This window comes from Telopea speciosissima, chromosome 4 (assembly GCF_018873765.1).
Source record: "Telopea speciosissima isolate NSW1024214 ecotype Mountain lineage chromosome 4, Tspe_v1, whole genome shotgun sequence".
NCBI lineage: Eukaryota > Viridiplantae > Streptophyta > Magnoliopsida > Proteales > Proteaceae > Telopea > Telopea speciosissima.
The window spans coordinates 27,937,776-27,958,907 of NC_057919.1; the positions used below are offsets into that span (position 1 = coordinate 27,937,776).

Consider the following 21,132-nt stretch of genomic DNA (forward strand, 5'->3'; position numbering starts at 1 on the left):
TTTGTGGTTCTAAATTGGTTGTATTGCGGAGAAGCTCGGTCTCGACTCTCGATTGAGTAGTGACCGATCTTCTTTGGTTCTGTGTGGGTCTAATTGTGTAGGATTATTACAAGGTGTTTGATTGGAGGAAAATTAGAGGTGTTGTTTCCCGATTAGCGATGGGGAAGCCTACAGGGAAGAAGACGACACAGGCAGAAGGGAAACCTGAGGGTGCAAATGCGTTGAGCAAGTCCGGAGACCAGGGCACAAAAGCCTACGACGAGGACACGGCCGTCTTCATCACTATGTCTCAGGAGCTGAAGGAGGAAGGGAACAAGCTCTTTCAGAAGAGGGATTGTGAAGGAGCAATCTTAAAAGTATGAAAAAGCCCTCAAGTTGCTGCCCAGAAATCACATAGATGTAGCCCACCTCCACAGTAACATGGCTGCTTGTTACATGCAGATGGGTCTGGCCGATTACCCCAGGGCCATCAGAGAGTGCAATTTGGCTCTTGAAGTGGCTCCCAAATACAGTAAAGCTCTCCTGAAAAAAAAGAAAAACCACCCCTGCAACCCCAAACCCATCTCATACTTTTTTTTGTGTGGGGTAAACAGCCACCGGAGAAAGAATAGAAAAATTGAAGAAGAAGAAGAGTATTGTCTCCTCCCACCTCCGCCCTCCCTGTGTATTGTGGGTGGGAAGATGATTTTTTTTTATGAAAGGGAAGACGGAGTTTTTTGCATTTCGGTTCCAAGATCCTAGAGAATCAAGGGTCTTCAATTTGATTAATTTTTACAGGGTCTTTTGATCTTTGAAGTCTTAACAGGAAACGAAAGAAGATTTGGTTCTAAGCCATCTCATCGGATTTGGGTCATCTTCATCTTCTTTTCAATTGTTGGAGTTTCGTTTTTTATACCTTTACGAAATGGACAAAATAAAAACTCTGCTGAAACCCAAACCAAATCCACAATAGCAAATTGAGAGATTGGCAGAGACGGAGAAAACTGTGAACAAAGAAGAAGAAAATAGGTTTGTAGGGGAAGAGACGGAGAAACCTGAAGCACTCCCTGCAATGAGGAAGAAACCTGTGAATAAAAAAAAAAAAAGAAGAAACCTGCTCTCACGGTGAACAGGTTTATGAGTTTTTTTATTTAATAGATAAGATGAAAAGGTCAAAAAATAAATGGTTGAGATTAAGTTGTCGCGTTTAGTGGTGAGTTTAAAGAATTTCATTGTCGCGCCGCTACCACCCACTCTAAAAATTAACACATGTCCTTATTCCGTGTAAAAACATGGGGTGAACTTATACAAATGACCATACAAAAAATAAAAAAACCCTGCAATTCATCTTCTCCATGTGATTTGGGGAAGATGAATTGTAAGTATCCTTGTACATCTTGTTGCCTCAAGAAATTGTCGGTGGGTTCTTTGGATACCGTAACCTGCAAAAGGATGTCAGAGACAAGGGAGATCCGATGTGACTCCGGTCGAGGACTCTCCGATGCCTAAGTTAGATCTCTCTAAGCAACAGATGAATAATTGAAATTCAAGATGGGTTAAATGGGGTAGAGTACCTCGAAATTTATAGTGAAGTATGACAGTGTGGAGAGTCCCAATTGGTGATGAGTAATCATCATAATAGATAAATGTTCCTTGTTAGTAGGATTTATCACTTAGTTGGTTGCTCCATGGGAGGTAGAGTCCCAGTAGGGAAGATGTTCTCGGTAGATAGACAAGCATGCGCCCTTGTATATTGGATAAGATCCTCGGTGTATGAGTCCAATTGAGATTGTAGCTCTTATGGATGGTACTCGTCAAGTGGTGAGGTGAAGTATATCTTGGCGATGATGCCAGTGGCTTGCGTGCAGTACTTGGTCTTGAACCTTGAGTGACCTTGTTGGTTCTTTTCCTTCTAGGCCAACGAGTGAGTCTTGAAGTGGCCGGGCTTGGGTGGTCTTTCCTCTTGTGCCAGGACACATGGCGGCTCACGATTGGCTTGTATAATTTTGGTTTATCACTTGTCCCCCACTCTCTTGGAACGGAGTGCTCAAGAGAGTAGTTTTCCTGTCTTCGTGCCAGCGAGAGGCTTGATGTAAATAAGCTTTATTGGAGGACGTTCATGTAAAACCTTTAGTGAAGTGGGGGAGGTAGAGGGTTTCAATCCCTCCTACTACACTTCTTCTATTTTTTCATTCTTTTTCTCTTCGCTATATCTTCCTCTCTTTCCTTGAAATCTTGTCACTTGTGCCTTAGTGGTTCACGCCCAAAACTTGGTACCTCGTCCGCCAACATTAGGTGTTCTCCCCCAAGGCCTCCATAGGGTTCTCGCCCCAGGCTTTTGGGTTCTTGCCCCTCACGTTGTCGCTCGTCGCCCGAGCCTGTTGCCTGAGGGTTGTAGCCCATCGCTTGTGCCTGGAGCGGGTTATTTCCTGTCGCCCGAGCCGGTGTCTGCCGCCCGTCACCCGAGCCCATTCGCGCCCGAGGGTTGTCACCCATCTTTCCTTCTTGGACCTCAGACGTGCAGTCACCCGGCTCTCGGCCAGGCAAAAATTTGTTTTTATTTTTTTCAACTTTTCCCTCTCTTTCTTTTTCTCAATTTTCTTTCTTCTCTCTCTTACTTTTTCTTTTCAATCTTCTTCTGTCTCTTACTTTTTCAATTTTCTTTCTCACCTCAACTCAAATGCCCTCGCCCAACCTTGTCGATTTTTTTTTTCTTGTTCTCAATGCTCTCGCCCCTTTGTGTGGTTCCAATGTTGTCGCCCCTTGGGGTTCTCGCCCCCTCCTTCTTCTTCCTTTTTTTTTTTCTTTCTTCTTGCTCACCTGTGGCATGTCGCCCTTGGCTTGGTCGCCCATGGCAGTTGCCCATGGTCCTTTGGTCGTGGCCCCTTTGCCGGTTTTTTTTTTAATTTGTTTTCTTCTTGCTCACCCGTGGCATGTCGCATGTGGCTTTGTCGCCCATGGCAGTCGCCCATGGCCCATTAGTCGTGGCCAAAATTTTTTTTTTCTTTCTTTCTTCTTGGTCACCCGTGGCTCACTTGCCTATGGTCCGTTGCCCTTCGCTCACTCGCCCATGGGTCCGTCGCCTCGCCCACGACCTCATAGCTGTGGCAAAAATTTTTTTTGTATTGACTCGAATTGGTCTTCTGCCACAGACACATCTTTACTCGAACCTTGACCTCGATCCCTTGCGAACTTCAACCTCGGACCTCGACCTTCTTGGTACATTTTCCTTGCATTGTTGCTATCGTCCATTGTGAATACCTTTGCCTTTTGGTCTCTAAGACACTTCCTTGGTTGTGTGTTTGTGCATGTGGCCGTACACTACTGGGGTGTTTAGCCTGGGAGCCGAGGACCGTTGCCCACGTAAGTCCCCCTTCTCCATGACTATGTTAAGTGATTCTGATCCTGACACCTCTCATGAGGGTTGTGCCATTGGTGGGCCGACCTTTGGCTCGTCAAAGTCCTCGTTTGCATCAAGCATGGACACTCTCCCTCCTTTGCCTCCTCCTAGACGTACTTCTAGTGACGAGGAGGATGCCGTTGATAGTCCTGACCTAGATGGTAGTCCTCTTAGAGATGATGCTGGGGTGGCATGCATCCCCGGTCATAGACCTCGATAGTAGGATGGGACGATTCTCGAGCATCTTGACCGCATCGGACTTGGTGTCTTTTCGTCGATAGTACCACATACCTTCTGAGATTGTCCTTCGCGCCCCTGGGGTAGTCGATCATGCCTTCTCCCACCGAGCGGATGAGGTCTGCCTTTATGAGCTTTCCTTCTCCTACAACATTCTTTTTGAATTTCTGTGGTTGGATGCTCGCTCCTTCGTACGTTACTTTTCGTTGTTTGGTGGCCAGCATGCCTTTGTGGCATATCGCCTCGTGGCCTACAGGCCTTGGTGGCATATAGCCTTCTGGCCGATGGCCTTGGTTGGCATAGAGCCTCGTGGACGATGGCCTTGGTTGACATAGAGCCTCGTGGCCAATGGCCTTGGTTGGCATATAGCCTCATGGCCGATGGCCTTGGTGGCGTTCCGCCTCGTGGTCGATGGCCTTGGTGGCATTCTGCCTCGTGGCCAATGGCCTTGGTGGCATTCTACCTCATGGCCGATGGCCTTGGTTGGCATATAGCCTCGTGGCCGATGGCCTTGGTGTTTGAGGAAGCTCAACCGGTGATGGAGAGATGCACAAATGCAGCCAAGAACGAACTTCTATTACTTTGAAATCTTCAAAACTTTAAAAAAGGTACTTTAAATCCAAAACTAAACTTTAAATGACTACTGTAACTGTAACTGCGACTGCGGCTGAAAGTCATATGTCCTACTGGTAGTACTTTTTCAGGTACTCTGAGTTCCATGCTCGATCTATCTTCTTGCCCCCCAGAGTTTTCAAGTGGTATGTCCCTGGCTATATCTGTTTGGAAACTATGTAGGGTCCTTCCCATTTTGCGGACAGCTGCCTTCTTTCCTTGGCTGTAATGCTCAAGCCCTCCTCAGAACTAGATCTCCCTGGTGGAAGAGATTCTCCTTAACCCTTGCATTGTAGTACTTGGCCGTTCGCTGCTGGTATGCCACGTTCCTAAGTAGTGCCTTCTTGCAAAACCTCGTCCAAGAAATCCAAGTTTGCAGAGCCCATCATCATATGTGCGTTCGTTGAAGTGCAAGACTCTATGGGACATGGCTAAGACTTCCACTGGTGCTAAGGCCTCGGTACCATATGCCAGTCGGAATGGGCTCTCCCTTGTGGGCATCCTTACTGGTTTTTGGTATGCCCATAGAACACTAGGAAGCTCTTCGACCCACTTATCTTTGGCTCCCTCTAACCTCTTCTTGATTTCCTCGAGTAGTGTTCTATTGGTCACTTCCACCTGACTATTGGCCTGTGGGTAAGCCACAGAGACAGGCCGATAGTCAATGTTGTAGGATTGGCAGAAAGCCTTGAACTTTGGATTGTTGAATTACTTCCCATTGTCCTTGATGATGATTCTTGGTAGATTACCTCGTCGTGAACAAACTTTTCCATCTCGTTCTCTGTTATCCTTGCCAGTGGCTTAGCCTTGACCCATTTGGTGAAGTAGTCGATGGCGACCACTAGGTACTTTCTATTTTCGGACACTGTCGTGAAGTCACCTAGGATGTCCATCCCCCATATGGCGAACGGTATGGGGTTAAGGATGGAGGTCAATTTTGTGGTCGGCTGATGGGGTACTGGGGCGAACAACTGATATTGTTCACAAGTTTTGGCATACTCTATGGCCTCTTCCTGCATCCGTGGTAAATAGAACCCCTGGCGGAGGACTTTATAGGCTAGTGCTCGCCCCCCCATATGGCTTTCGTATATTCCCTTATGGACCTCTGCCAGGGCGTACTTGGCTCCCTTGGGTCCTAGGCACCTGAGCAATGGCGTAGTGACCGCTCTCTTGTATAGTACCCCTTTGACGATAGTGTACTTTGCTGCCCGCATCCTTATCTTTCTGGCCTCGATCTTGTCTTTTGGTAGTACATCATTCTGTAGGTAATTGACTATGGGGTCCCTCCAGCTTGGCCCCTGCTCAATCTTATTGACTTGTTTCTCCTGGTACGTTGGCTCATGCAGTATTTCGACGTTCAAGGCATTGGCCAAATTTTAGAGCTCATCGTTTGCTAGCCTGGACAGGGCGTCTGCTGCGGCATTCTCAACCCTTGGTACTCAAACCATTTCGAGCTTCGCGAACTCCACGATCAACTCTCGAGCACGCGCTAAGTATGTTGCCATGCGCTCATCCTTCGCCTTGTATTCCCCATTCCCCTGATTCACTATGAGTTGGGATTCACTTCGAATGGCTAGGTGAGTGACCAGGATGGCTTTGGTCACTCGGAGTCCAACTAGTACTGCCTCATACTTTGCTTCATTATTAGAGGCCTAGAAGGTGAATCGTAGGACGTACTAAATTCAAAAACCTTCGGGACTAGTGAGTATGAATCTAGTCCCACTCCCTGCCGCGTTACTCGAACCATCCACGAACATCTCCCACAATCCTCGATCATGCTCCTTAGGTTCCTCTACTTCTAGCTCGGCCTTTGATAGAGTGTACTCGGTGACAAAGTCCGCTAGGGCCTGACCTTTGATGGCCATCCGAGGTTGGAACTTGATGTCGTGCTCACTTAACTCTTCTGCCCAGATGATCAATCATCCCGATATGTCCGATTTGTGTAGTACCTTCTTCAGTGGTAGGTCTGTGAGTATCACAACCGTATGGGCCTGGAAGTATGGCCTAAGCTTCCTTGCCGCGATCACGAGTGCATGGGCTACCTTCTCGATCTTAATGTACCTAGTCTCTGCGTCCATCAAGACATGACTGACGTAGTAGATAGGTCTCTGCAGTTTACCTTCTTCTTTTAGTAGCACTGCATTTATCGCAACCGGGGTGGCGACCAAGTAGAGTTACAACTCTTCATTAGGTTCTGGTCGTCCAAGCAGTGGTGGACTCTCTAGGTACATCTTCAATTCCTCGAAGGCTCTTTGGCACTCCTCCGTCCATGTGAAGTCTTTAGGATTTCGAAGGTTCTTCAATGTCTTAAAGAATGGTAGGCACTTGTCCCTGGCTCTCGACACGAACCTCGATAAGGTCGCGATCCTTCTATTTAGCCTTTGTACCTCCTTGACCGTCTGGGGCGGCGACATCTCTTGGATGGCCTTGATCTTCGATGGATTGGCCTCTATTCCACATACTGAGATCATGAAGCCCAAGAACTTTCCTGATGTCATGCCGAAGGTGCATTTTACGGGGTTCAGCCTCATCTGGTTCTTCCTCAGTACCTCGAACACTTCCTCCAGGTCGATCAAGTGCTGTTCTGCCTGGACGCTTTTCACGAGCATGCCATCCACGTACACCTCCATATTGCACCCAATTTATTCTTTAAACATTTTATTGACCATCCTCTGGTAGGTTGCTCCCACGTTCTTTAGCTCGGACTGCATGATGCGGTAGCAGTAGTTCTCCTTGTCTGTCCGGAATGCGGTATATGACTCATCTTCCTCATTCATAAGGATCTGGTTGTATCAGGAGTAGGCGTCCATGAAGCTCAGCATCTTATGGTTGGCGGTCGTGTAGATCAACAGGTCGATCTTTGGCAGTGTGTATTCATCCTTTGGACGCGCCTTATTTAGATCAGTGTAGTCGACACACATCCTCCACTTTTCATTAGGTTTTGGTACCATGACCACATTCGCAAGCCAAGTTGGGAACTTCTCCTCTCTGATGAACCCCGAATGGCTTAACTTCTTGACCTCTTCTTTTATGGCGGCCTGTCAGTCAGAAGCAACGTTTCACTGCTTCTGTTGTACTGGTTTCTTGGTTGGATCCATGTGCAGTTTGTGCTCGGCTATGCGCTGGGGTATGCCTGGCATGTCGGAGGCCGACCATGCAAAGACATTCGCGTTCTCCTAAAGGAGTTGTCCAAGCTTGTCCTTCTATTCCTTGCTCAACAACGACTCAACCTGCACTACCTTGGAGGGATCGTCTTCGCTAAGGGGATATGGGACGAGGTCCTCCACCAGCTTTCCTCTTCGCTCTGTTAATTCATCTCTGTTCACTGATGAGCTTCTCTACACATAGTGCCATCCCTAAGGTATTGCCATTATTTTTCTTGACCAACGTCGCATAGTACTCCCTAGCTTTCTTTTGGTCTCCTCTGATCTCGCCCACCCCATTCTCTGTTGGGAACTTCATCTTCAGGTGGATGGATGATACGATTCCCTTAAGTGTCATTATAGATGGTCATCTTAGAAGACCGTTGAAGGATACCATAGACTTTACTTGTTACACCCGCACCAGAAATACATCCCAATACCCCGGGTCAAATTAGACTTTTACTAACGGGCAATGCCACGGTGGCAATGGTCAACACCTATGACCTTGAACCTTAAATTCTATTATATGTGTCCCCTCGAAGCCTTGAAAATACGGGTCAAAGCCTCGCAACTTTCCTTGAGGTTTGGGCCCTGACAGCCGCAACTGAGTCACGAATGGACTCACTAAATTGGTTTTGTTCGTGGATCCGTCCGTACTGTTTCTTGCCCTTTTGAAGTATTTTCGTGTGGGACCCATGTCCCCGTGTCCCGGACACCATAACTAGATCTTCAGACAAGATGGACTCTCACCCTTACCTTCTAATGGCTAGTTGGGCCATGAAAGTGGGCCCATAAGGCTAAATTTAAATAAATAATGGGTTCCTATAATTAGCTTGAGCCAAACAAGCCCTTAAACTAATATGCCCTTGTAGGATTTTAGGCTAAGCCAAAGGTGACCTAATCAATTAGGCTTAATAGGTGGTAACCTTGGCCAAACAGGCCCTAAGGTTCATTTAAACCTAAAAGACCATCCTTAGTCTTAGAGATACTTAGGAAAACAAGCCTTAAGGCCTCTTAAAATATAGGGCTTAGCCCCATATTCTCTCATCTCTCCCCCTCCAAGCAAAAACCGTGGAGGAGAAGAGGAAAGAAAGAAGAAGAAGAAGTAAGGAAGAGGAATGGGAGGGGAAAGGAAGAAGATGGAAGGCATGCCAAAGGGGTTTGGCTGCCCTACCTTCCCTCCTCTTGTTGTCCGGTCAAGGTTTGAAGAAAAGAAGAAAAAGGGAAGAAGGAGAAAGGAGGAGGTAGATCTTCAAGGCTGGCTAGGGCTGGGATTGGAGCTCCACTCACCAAGGTATGTCCTATCTCTTGGTACCTCCCTTTTCTCCATTTACACTCTTGATTTGAGAAGTTTTGTTGAGTTTGAGCTAACCTAGGGTTCCATTTGGGACTCAAGGTGAGGCTAAGCCCTTGAATGCAGCTTTAATGGCGAGGACCAAACTCTATTGGAGGCTTCTATTAGTTACTTTGCAGCCTTAGTTGCTAATCCCCTGGTTTTCAAACCCCAAACCTTATGTTGGACCAAAGTAGGATTTAGATCCTTATGTGATCTTGGATCCAAGAGGTAAGCCTAGATTCTAGCGACCCTAGGGAGACCTAGGACACCCCTCCATAACCCTGAGTGCCATGTGAACTCCAAGTTCCAAGATGGAGGAGAAAACCTTAAGAAATTTTAGAAAGAACTCCGACGAATGCACGAACAGAGTCACCATCGTGGTTCCATCCGTAAGTTCGTCCAGTGTATCCTAGTAACTAGTTTGAACAGATGCAGGAACGGATTTACTCTGTTGCCACCGTTCGCGATTTTGTTTGCTCTCAAGAATGTCTCAGGGACCGAACGGATGCAGGGACGGATTCATGAAGAGGTTCCATCCGTGGTTCTATTAGCTCTTGGGTAGGTCTCAAGGTTCGAACGAATGCAGGAACGGATCTAGGTGGAAGTTCCATCTATGGATTCATCCCTCGTGTTTTGACCTTTTGGGTTGAACAGAGTCAGGGACGAACTCACCCTGTTGCTTCCGTCCGTGAGTCCGTCCGTGCTGTCTTGGTTTAAACTCAATTTTAACTTTGGGGGCATAACATGGGACCCCTCTATACATCTTTTGACATTTGCTCTTACATTCTTAGGCTACTCAATTTGATGGATAGATGGTGCACCGGTGAGATTCATGTCAACCACGTCAGATGATACCCGAGTTAGGTGAGTGGGTTTTGGGTGATTTGTTTGGGCATGAATATCTACTAAGCAATCATTATCATGTTATTATATGAATTATAAGCATATTATGCATTGTATTATTTATCTCGATTGTGAACTGCTACGAATGTGATGTGATAATGCTTTCATTAATGAATTGAGTCACAGTGCCGGGCGTACCAGTATCAGAACCCCTGAATTAATTATAAAAATGGTTAACTGTCATCCTAATCTATATGCGCCGTGCCATGCTGGTACCCGGGTACTAGATGGAATGGGACATTGATGCACCAGGAATATCTCTCGGGATGATAGGACATGTATCTTATTCCCTTATGCTATGACCCTTACCAATAGGGTTTATGTGTTGGATAGTCTGAGCACCTGTTACCGGTGGCGGAGAGAGGCTAGGTCAAGGGTAGTGATGGCTATTGGGGTCTGCGACTGGGTGGTCTGATGGCTTCTACTGGTGTAGGCTCCCTAGTGATAACTGAGGTTTCATTATGGCGATAAGTTAAGTGACCCACAGTGTCTCCCGAGTTATCACACTAGCATACACTTGACTTAGAATTTTATGTGCTAGGTGGAAAATGAATCTAACATTTGCATGCATTATGAACTGTTCGAAATTGCGTGTTTGCGTGTATGTGCATTCCCATTTGCTCTCTCACTAGCTTGCGGAGCTAACCCTGTTGCACAACCTCTTTTAGTTGATATGCAGGTAATCTCTTGATGAGCACCTATGGATGCGAATCAAGTGGAGCCGGTGGCTAGGACTTGGATGTCGATGTACACCCAAGAATGGTGCCCTTGTGGCGTGATTTAATTATTTATTTCTGTATTCATCGTCATTCATATATGAGCTTCATGTGTAAATATACAGAGATTAATGGATGGACACGGGGTATTGTAACTGTATTATGTGTTATTATTAGAGAATCGATGCTCTATATTTATATGATTTAAATGATTTACGCTTCCGCTGACTCTGTAATTGGAACAATTTATTCCATTTGGATACATCCTCTGATATTATCATAAATTGATAACTGAATGAACTGTGGCTCGGGACACTGTATCTGTGATCTTGGTAGTATTGGGATGACATCTGTTGTCCCAATCACCCCCTTTTCTTGTAAAATATCTTTTATCGGGATGGGGGCGTGATAGAGTGGTATCAGAGCATGATGCTCTGCACCGACCACAGTCTGGTGTAATCTCTTAATTTACTCTCAACAATTAGGACTCTAATTTAAAAGCCTCAAGAGCATAAATAAGTGTATGTAGACATAGGAGAAGACTGATTGTGGTGCAATTGGGAACCTAGAAGATAGTAGGCATATATGGAATCTAAGACTTGGAGCACATGTTGTTGAGTGATAACTGTGATACTGCTTTGTTAGGCCCTAAGAGAGTAATATATGGGCAATTACAATAACAACCCACAATAATCAATAATGATCCAAGTAAAAACCCAGAACTTAAGGGAAATAGGTAAATATATATATATATATATATATATATATATATATATATATATATATATATATATATATATAAAACCAAATCCAACTGTCAAATTGTTCAGATTCCTCCCTTGGAGTTAATTGTATCCTTCCTGACTCAGAATATCCATAACCACCATTACCAAACTTCCCAAACTAGCTGATAAAAAAAAAAAGGAAGCAAGAAAATAAAGGAAAACTAAAACAAAACAGTTCTAATCCAATCCAAGTCAAGACAAGAAAAGTTCAAATCAAAGACAACTTTTAAATTCTGAAAAGAGAAGTAGGCTAGTCCTCCATGCCGTCACGATCATCAGTCCTCTCGCTACCACCATAGTAGAGAAAGGTGTTGATGTCGTTCAATTCCTTCTCCATTCTCGAGACGCTGATCCTGAGAAGAGAACTGCTTCTTAATTTCTTCAAAACCCTCCATCATCCTCAGGTTCATCCGCCTGATGGTCAAAAGAACATCACCTCCACCTCCCTCTCTGGCACTAGAAGCCCCTGCGGAATGCGGCCTGGATCCCATGAACTCTATATCCTCATCCTCATCATCAATCTCTTGGGGTTCCCCTCCTTCCCCATATCTGACCGGCTTCCCAGAGCTGTAATAATCACAATACAACCCCATCTTCTGTATGGCATTAAACCCAAAAGACCCTTCGGAACTTGTTTCTTTAGGTTCATGATCGAGGTCTATCCCAAAGTACAGGAAAATCTGAGTGAGCAGTCTACTGTATGGCAAGGTGTTCTTGCGACGAGTATTGGCCACCGCATGGGCCATGTGCTGAATAATCACATAAGGAAGGCATGTTTGTTGACCAGTATAGAGAGAGTACGCCAATGCTGCTGCCATTAAAGGGGGTTGGGTGCTGTGTCCTTTAGAGGGCGCCAAGTTGGTCTTGGCAATAAAAGTAAGAACCCGCTGAGAGGGGGGGAAACCTTGAAAGATCCTCATTTTCATCGGACTTGTTATTGATGAGTGCCCTGTACAACTTCTGACTATCTGCAGGGGACAGACATCTGTTAGGATCACTGCCTGGGGGATAAAAGACCCTATCTTCTTCTGCAGAAATATCCAAGAGTATCCCTAACTCCACTTCAGTGAAGGCAATAGTGATCCCCTTCACAAATGAGGTCAACCTAACACCTTCTCCATCTTCTTTGACTAGCACCAAGTTGGAATAAAACTCCCTAACCAATGTGGGATAGTAGAAGCTAGTCTGGAAGAGTCAGCATGCTGCTCCACTTCAGCTTGCCAAATCTGATGCCCACCTTGAAAGCAATCAATTCCTCCTCTACCATACCCCTCTCCACCAAAATTTTTCTATTATGAAGATGCTCTTGGTAAATTCCCTCGGTCTCCGTTGATATAAACCTACCCACATTGAAGGCGAGAGGGGGAGCTGGCACGACGACTAAATCATTTTGCCTATAGGGAGCCATAGATACTTCCTACACAAAAGAGACCACCAAAAAGACAACAATAATTGAGTCCAACTGGAATAAATAAAATAGGATTGACAATTACAATTATAGATACAAATGCCTATATTGTATGGAAAATTATTGGATGAGAAGGGTTACAAAATGATAAGATAAGGCATGATTACCATTTGGAAGTATGATTAACTTGGGGAAAAGAGATAAGATATATATATATGAAATCCCTAGGGCATAAGCATGAAGGGATGAAATCGATAGGGACAATTTATACTTTTGACTATCCTATACCCCTAATCAAATATCAAACAAGTAATTTGATTAAATGGAAAACCCCAACAAGAGATAAAGATTGTTTATGATAGAGTAAAAGGGAAGGGGATAGATTTCAAAACTCATACTAACAAACCGCACAAACAAGTAAACATGCTTGAGGATGTGTCAATGGGATTATTTTCTATGAAATTTTAGGTTTTACATTAGATTTAGTCAAGCCTTTGATGTTTTTCCAAAAAATAATGAGAAGTTGAAAATTCTAACCCAACCATTACCTAGAAACAACTAAAATAGTTCAACTAGGCATGGTAAACTTGACAAACAATTTCTAGAGTTCCTTGAAAGGAATTTTAAAACCAATCAAAACATTATGCACACAGTACTTAGCAAAAAAAAAAAAAATAGTAGCATCAAACGGTGAGGACTTGATTCGACTAGAAACCCTAGTCTCAATCGATTTTGGCATGATTCCGGTGTTTACATGGTTATGAGGATGCAATTTAAGGCAACATATACACAAAAACTTGAAATAGATATCCCTAATCTATGGGAAAGAGGAAGAAAGTGAAAAGGGCATAACCAAAACCCTAGAAATGGAGAAAAGAGATGGAAAAGAGAGAGAAGCAGGGAAAGATCCCTTACCTTGAGACAATAGAGATGAGTCTAGATGCCTTGGACCTTGAATCCACTGAGAGGAGGGACAAGGGATGCTCGAACGAAGGTATCTTGGAGAGTTCTTGCCCTACAGTTCTATTCTTCCTTCTTGGAGCCAAAATGAGTTTGAAAAACTCGTGGCTCTGTTTTTATAAAATTTTGCGAACGAACGCACGAACGGATCCACCATTGTGATTCCGTCCGTGAATCCGTCCAGCACAAAATTGAAAATTTTCTTTCCTAGAACTGTACGGAACATCGAACGGATCCAACATCTTGAGTGCGTCCGTAGTTCCGTTCTTTTCGGTATTTTTACCAAGCCCAGCTTTCTGCGAACGGACGAACGAATGGATTCATGTTACATAATCCGTCCATTAATCCATCCTGACTGTTTGTGATGGAGCCGCGAACGAACTCACAGCATTGATTCCGTCCATGAGTTCGTCCATTTTTGTTTGGGAATTTGAGACCCAAATTTTTGAGACCTTGTGGCCACACTTATATGTGATGATTATGTGCCTATACCCTAGTTTTACACCCATGTTGTTTGGCCCATTCATGGTTATTGTTTAATCTAATTGGATGTTATGAGGTCAAAATGTTAGGGCCTACGCCAGCCAGGCCAACCAGTAAGAAATGGCAGGCATTGGTATATGTTGTGGCTCCCCTCTTATGTGAGAGAAGAAGAGTACCCTTGAGGATGAAAATCCTTAAGCCCATGGTTGAATGAACCTAAAGTAGTTAGCAGGTCCAAACCTATATGTAGTGGAAACCTTAATAAGAGTACCAAATGCAAATTTGTGGCAAGACAGAGCAAGAAGGGTAACGACCTAATGTCAAACTTGTATTTTAGATAACTTAGTCTAAAATGACTAATGAAGACCTTGTGCAAGTAAAAGTCAGTTCCAGCATCTTACAAGCTAGTGACAACCCAAATTGAAAGTTTTGCTTGATTCATCCAACCCTTTTTATTTAGATCTATAGATAGAGTCTCAAGTCGTGTTTAGACTTTCCAAATGACCTAGTATACCGTACCTAAAACTTGCCTACCCTTATGAATTAACCTTGACGGTGGATACATTCTTGAAGATGTAAATATAATTATTTAGTTTGTTTTATACTTATGTATATGTGATGGTTTTCATATGACCTTGCCTCAACCTTCCTATGTTAGCTAGTTGAACCCCGACTTTGATCAAATTAGTTGTGGGTTAGTGGTCAATGAATTTGGCAGTGACCAAATAGATCTTGGGTAGGCTAATAATTAAGACCTGCTTAAAAGAGATGACTTGGACCGAAACTAGTAAAAGATTGTTTGGTTCTCGAAAGAGGACCATTGTGGACTTCTTTCTAATGGGTTGACCGAGTTGTAAATTATGAGGTTGAGAAGGCTAAAACTAAAGGATGTAACAACACCTTCTCCAACAACAGATATGAATGGGGGTAATGGGTCACCAAATGCGTTCCCTCCGTATTGGGAGTGAACAATAAGAGATTCCATCAATATTTCAAATCATTCTAAAGTTGGGTTAGGTAATGAAATAACCCGAAGTGAAAGCATTCAGAATATGAATCCTGTGTTAAGGACTAGATGAAGTTAGACCCTGTAACTCAAGGATGACCAAAGTGTAATACTGACTTGATCAGGAAGATCAAAGGTACCTATTGTTCTTTATAACTTAACCTAGTGTTTGAGGCCCTATGTTTCTTGGGATATTATAATCATCGACTCTTAACCCAATTGAGCCCAGGGATACTGTGAACCGCACCCCCTATGGTAATGTAACTCTATAAGGATGAGGAATTGTAAGTCCTGACTTGCTGTGCCATGTAGGTACTACCCCACCTTGATCGGACCCCTGACTTAGTCCGTGTAGTGGGTGACTTGGGTGTTGTTATTTAACAATCCTCACCTGTTGAGACCTTTAGACGCGTTAAATTTTGAGGATGAAATTTTTATAAGGTTGGGGGAACGTTACACCCGCACCCGAAATGCATCCCAATACCCCGGGTTAAATTAGGCTTTTACTAACGGGTAATGCCACGGTGGCAATGGTCAACACCTGTGACCTTGAACCTTAAATTCTATTATAAGTGTCCCCTCAAAGCCCAGAAAGTACGGGTCAAAGCCCTGCAACTTTTCTCGAGGTTTGGGCCTTGACAGCAACAACGGAGTCATGAACGGACTCACTAGACTGGTTTCGTTCGTGGATCTGTCTGTACTGATTCTTGCCCTTTTGAAGTATTTTTGTGTGGGACCCACGTCCCCGTGTCCCAGACACCATAGACCTTCGGACAAGATGGATTCTCACCCTTACCTTCTAATGGCTAGTTGGGCCATGAAAGTGGGGTTCCTTTAATTAGCTTGAGCCAAACAAGCCCTTAAACTAATATGCCTTTGTAGGATTTTAGGCTAAGCCAAAGGTGACCTAATCAATTAGGCTTAATAGGTGGTGACCTAGGCCAAATAGGCCCTAAGGTTCATTTAAACCTAAAAGACCATCCTTAGTCTTAGAGACACTTAGGCAAACAAGCCCTAAGGCCTCTTTTGGTCTTGAAAAGATAGGGCTTAGCCCCAAGTTCTCTCATCTCTCCCCTACAAGCCAAAATTGTGGAGGAGAAGAGGAAAGAAAGAAGAAGAAAAAGGAAGAGGAATGGGAGGGGAAAGGAAGAAGATGGAAGGCATGCCAAAGGGGTTTGGCTGCCCTACCTTCCCTCTTATTGTTGTCCGGTCAAGGTTTGAAGAAAAGAAGAAAAAGGGAAGAAGGAGAGAGGAGGTTGATCTTCAAGGCTGGCTAGGGCTGGGATTGGAGTTCCACTCACCAAGGTATGTCCTATCTCTTGGTACCTTTCTCTTCTCCATTTACACTCTTGATTTGAGAAGTTTTGTTGAGTTTGAGCTAACCTAGGGTTTCATTTGGGACTTGATGAGCACATTTATGTGTAAAATCTTAGGGCATAAAGCATATATTTTATCACATTGGATAGAGTTACTCGCTGCTTTCTTGTGCTTTTCAGGTTTTAGGTGATTTCTTGTGAAAATGGAGGAGATGATGTTAAGGAAATGTTTTTAAACAGTTTAGAGGTGTTAATGGCTTGGATGCGTAGCCCATCGAGTCAGCTTCGCAACGGTTTAAACGGCACATGATTCCGAGTTGAAACGAAGAAGTTACGGCCGTTTCCGTAACGAAGCACGAAAATGATCTATAGGGGTTTATTTGCAATTATTGTCAGTCGGCCGGAGACAAAGTGAAGCAAAAGTTCAGATTCTAGGGGCCTTAACGCAATAATCAGAAATTATATTTCATGTACCCGAAAGATTCCATTTGGAGGGCTCTGGACAGTCCAACTTCAACTTGAGATATCTTGGGCTCACGAACTCCAAATTGGACGAAATTTGGATCTATTTTGGGTGATTTTTCGCAAGGAACACAATGGTGAGGCCTATATAAACACCCCATGCTCCACGTTTCCTGAAGGACAGAATGGATATTTTATTTATTCTTGAAGGAATCCTAGTCATCCCCCTTACTCTCTCTCTCCTCCAACTTCTCAAGGGCACTTCTAGAATTCTACTTGGGATAGATTTATTTTGAAAGATATTCTCTCACCTATGGAAAGTTGAAAAGTCAAAGCATCTTTGATTTTATTGCTTGGAGAAGATATCTACAAAGAAAAGGAAGCACTTGTTATAATTAGAAGTTTACTTTTCTAGAAATAGAAGTTCTATGTAAACAATTTTCTCTTCTTCTTCTTTCTATTTTTTTTCCTTTTTTCTTAGGATTCAAGGCATTGTAAAAGAGGAAGGAGAAGAGAATATTCTCTTTTCTTAGGGAATATTTCTCCTACACTTCCCTCTTCTCTTCTCTTCCCCCTATAAATACCCCTTGCCCTTTGGGTTGTAAGAAGTTAGTTTTTTAGTTCAGTTTTTAGTTAGTTTTTAATTCAATTTTAATTCAGTTTTTTAGTGTAATTTTTACTTCATTCACTTAGTGAAATTTTCTCGTCTTTTCCTATTTTTGGCTTAAGTTCTTAGTTTTGATTTCATAAGTCTAGTTTAATGGTTGTAATAGTTTTAGTTTAAAGCTTCCTAGTCTAAGTTCCTATGTTGATGACAAGACATAGAGATTTAAAAGAGGAAGCCATGGTGAGTTTATTCAAGTATTCAAGCACATCAAGGTATCTCATTCTCTAAACCCTTAATCTCATTCTCCCTCTCCTCTATCTCTCTCTATCTTCTTCTTCTTCTCCCTCTATTTCTTTTATTTTTTTTTATACGGTTGTGGTTTGTGGATGCACTTTTATTCCCTTATTCATTTTTATGTGGTTATTATGTGTGGCTGCATTTTTATTTCTTTCAATTTGCGTTAGTCTGATAGGTTAGATGCTCATGTGTTAGGACGTCAATTTAATCCCTTAATTTTGTTAGATGCTTATGAGTTAGGATGCATTAATTTTCATTAATTTAATTAGTTTAATTTAACATTTTAATTTGGTTTACTTTGCATTACTTTTAAGTTAGTTAAATAGAGTGGCGTATATCTCCTCGTGTTCGACCCGTAGCTACGATTGACCCGTACGCTTGCGGCATGATTTTAACTCAAACAAGTTTTTGGCACCGTTGCCGAGGAGATTATTGGCCACTTTATTGTTTTGATTTTTAAGTAATTCGAAGTGCTTTATTTTCTTCTCTTTCTCCTCTTTCTTTAAAAAAAAAAAAAAAAAAAATTTTGAAAACCTCCTCTTGTTTCTCTTCTGTTTCAAATAGTGTGCGCCCAATCTAAAGTCCTTCATATGCCCAAACCTAGCCAATCTTGGTGCCCCTTGATTCGTTGGGTGGTTTGGATTGACATGTGACTTATCTTTGGAGGTGACCACTCTTGATAACAGGAAAGCGACATAGTGAGACCGTTGGAAACATAAACGTATAGTAGTCCTCCACCCTACATCAAAATCCATTTGGAGTCGCCCGTAGGTGGCTCGTGAAGACTATACAGGTTCCCTTGCTGTCAACCTATATGGTAACCTTACAGCTTTGGAACCATTGTTTCAATTTCTGAGGGATAGATGCACTATCGACCTTGGGCTCCCTCTTGTTTTTAGTATTTTTTTTTTCTAGTCTTTTATTTTTCTTTAAACTTTTTTTTATGGGAGATCTCAATTTGGGATAGGTGGTTAATTTAGAATAATGGGAGATACACTTCCTTATAAGACTTTGGGGGAAAGATGGACCTATGCTAAGGCAACCATGATTTTAGAGGAAATGCTTAAACAAGTTAGGGAAGCCAAAAGTAGTGAGATAGAGAAGAATTTTGCACCACCCCAGTATAATTTTGCTCCCTAACCCAACTATGGGCTTTCGGGAAATTTTGATTGGTCACATCCCCAGACTATCCATGTTATGGAAGGATGCCCTAATCTTTATGGGGGTAGCAATGGTGATGAGAATGTGAGTCATCAATTTCAATATAATTCTTTTGGCACTTACAATCACGGGTGGAGTGATCATCCCTATTTCTCGTGGGATCAATGGAATAACCAAGCTGGACCACCCAATTTCCAATATCATGGTCAGTATGGTCCTCCAATGCCCAACCCTCCATTGAATTTCAATGGGCCACCTCTCCTTGAACCATACCACCAATCCCCTGAATTTCAGAACATGGGTGAGGAGGCCAGACTGAATGAACTTGAGAAATACATAGATCTTCTCACAACAAGCCAAAATACCATAGAGAAGCAACTCTCTCAACTGATCACCATAGTGCAGGAGGAGGAACTGGGTACATTACCTAGTCAGCTTGAACCTATTCTATGTTACCAGATTCCTGTTCAGAATGAATCACTCCATCCCCAATTTAATGATATTAAAAGTCCACCACCCCAATTTGAGGTTAATGAGAGTCACTCCCAATAAGATGCTTTTCATGACAATTTATTTATTGAGATTGAGTCTCCTAAAGATATTAGTGAAGCGAGGTTTGATGAGCTACCTGGGAAAGTCCACCTTTTGCCTGAAATTTCTGATTTTAGTGAGCCTAGTGAATTTATTGATTTAGAATCAGATTTTCATGATAACATAGAAAGCCAGGAAATTCGATCTCCCCCTCTCTCTTTGGAAAACTTAGATAATTGTCATTTTGAGGATTTCATTGTCTCACATCTTGATTTATCCAAACCTCCTAGGTTTGACGATTTTATTGAGGAGGACAATGTCAGTCGTAATGTCTTTCAAGCATATTTCCATGATCCTTATTTGGCAAACCAAGTTATGCAAAGAGCGGATAGTTGTATTGCTAGGATTGATTTGAGTAAACCTCTAATTTTTTATGATTATTTAGATGAGGTTATTCATAATCCTTTTTATGCTTATTGTGATCCATTTTTGATTGGTTTTTCAAAGAATGATAGGTGTTCTACATTGCAAATGGGAGAGAAGAGACGGATTTATGGCCTGAGTTTTAATGCCTTCATTTTCCACTGTCCCATGAGGATAGATTTTTCTATTGGATATTTCTCAGTTGTGCTTAACTTCCATATTGTTTCTTGCTTTACTAAAATTCATGGTCGAGTGTTTTCTGGGTCTAAAGCTATTTCTCCATTTACTGGCCATGGATTGAGATTTTTGTTGTTGCTCCTAGCACTTTTTGTAGAGCTCATCATTCTTCATGACCCTCTTTTTTTATTATATCTGGTAAGCGCCTTCATCTCCTCCCTTGTCCTTATTCTTTCTTTTATGCATGCATTGAGGACACTGCATGAATTAAGTGTGAGGGGGATGTTGGGCTTAATTGGTGAATTTTGATTGTGACAATAGTTTGGTTTTGTGCATATGTCTCTTTGATTGCAAAGTGAGAGAAAGAGGGAATTAGTTGTCTTAGCATGCGAAATAATAAAAAATCCTTTTTCAAGGACGGTAATTGATTTGTATCCGGTGAGAGGGATTGAATTGGAAAATATGAGCGTTATTTTATTTGATGGCTAGATTCCTCTATGTGTTTTATGGACCTTTTGATCTTTTGGCTAGTAGTTGAGACCAATTTGTTTGTGGCAAGGCAAGACATGAAAGTGGAAGTGAATGAAAAAAGAAAAAGAAAAAAAACAAAGAACAAAAAAGAAAAGTGGAATTCCTTGGGACTAGATAAGGCACTGTACCTCATGAAGCAGGATGACTTGATCGAAATTCCTTGGAAGGAAACTCAAAAAAAACTCTTGCATCAATGTCTCAATGTCTTTATGGATATATGCAAAAAGCGAAGCTACCAAGTATTTGGGTGTCTGGTGTATGCTCCACCATGTCATTCAGAGAACAGTAGTGGAGTAGAAATAGAGTTTGTGGAAAAAGAAAGAAAAAAAAAAGACAAGCTTTTGCCTTAATGCCTGAAAAGAAAGTATGGTCAACAATACTCAATGCCTAAGTCTTTGGTTCCATCAATGCTATGGGGGGGTTTACTTGAAAGTGAGTAGTGTTCAGAAAATATGAGAAAATCCCTTGAACTTGTTGCATGCTTGTTACTTGAATTGATGTGGGGTGATAAAATTCAAGTGTGGGGGAACCTTTGGCTCCTTAATCTTTAGTTGAGTATTTCTTTGAGATTGGGTGCCCTATCTTACTTATGCCATGAGAAAAATTTACATCGTTCTTTTTGAGATTGGGTGTATATTCACTGCTAACACCCACGAGAC

At 42.7% G+C, this 21,132-nt stretch overlaps 1 long non-coding RNA gene across 1 annotated transcript; it reads left to right on the plus strand.

The window, feature by feature from the left end:
- The first annotated feature begins 229 nt into the window (after positions 1–229).
- LOC122659999 lies at positions 230–13,459 on the plus strand. Its single transcript, XR_006332595.1, has 3 exons — positions 230–445; positions 8,606–8,615; positions 13,450–13,459. It is a non-coding gene; the product is annotated as an uncharacterized LOC122659999 (long non-coding RNA).
- The last annotated feature ends 7,673 nt before the right edge of the window (positions 13,460–21,132 follow it).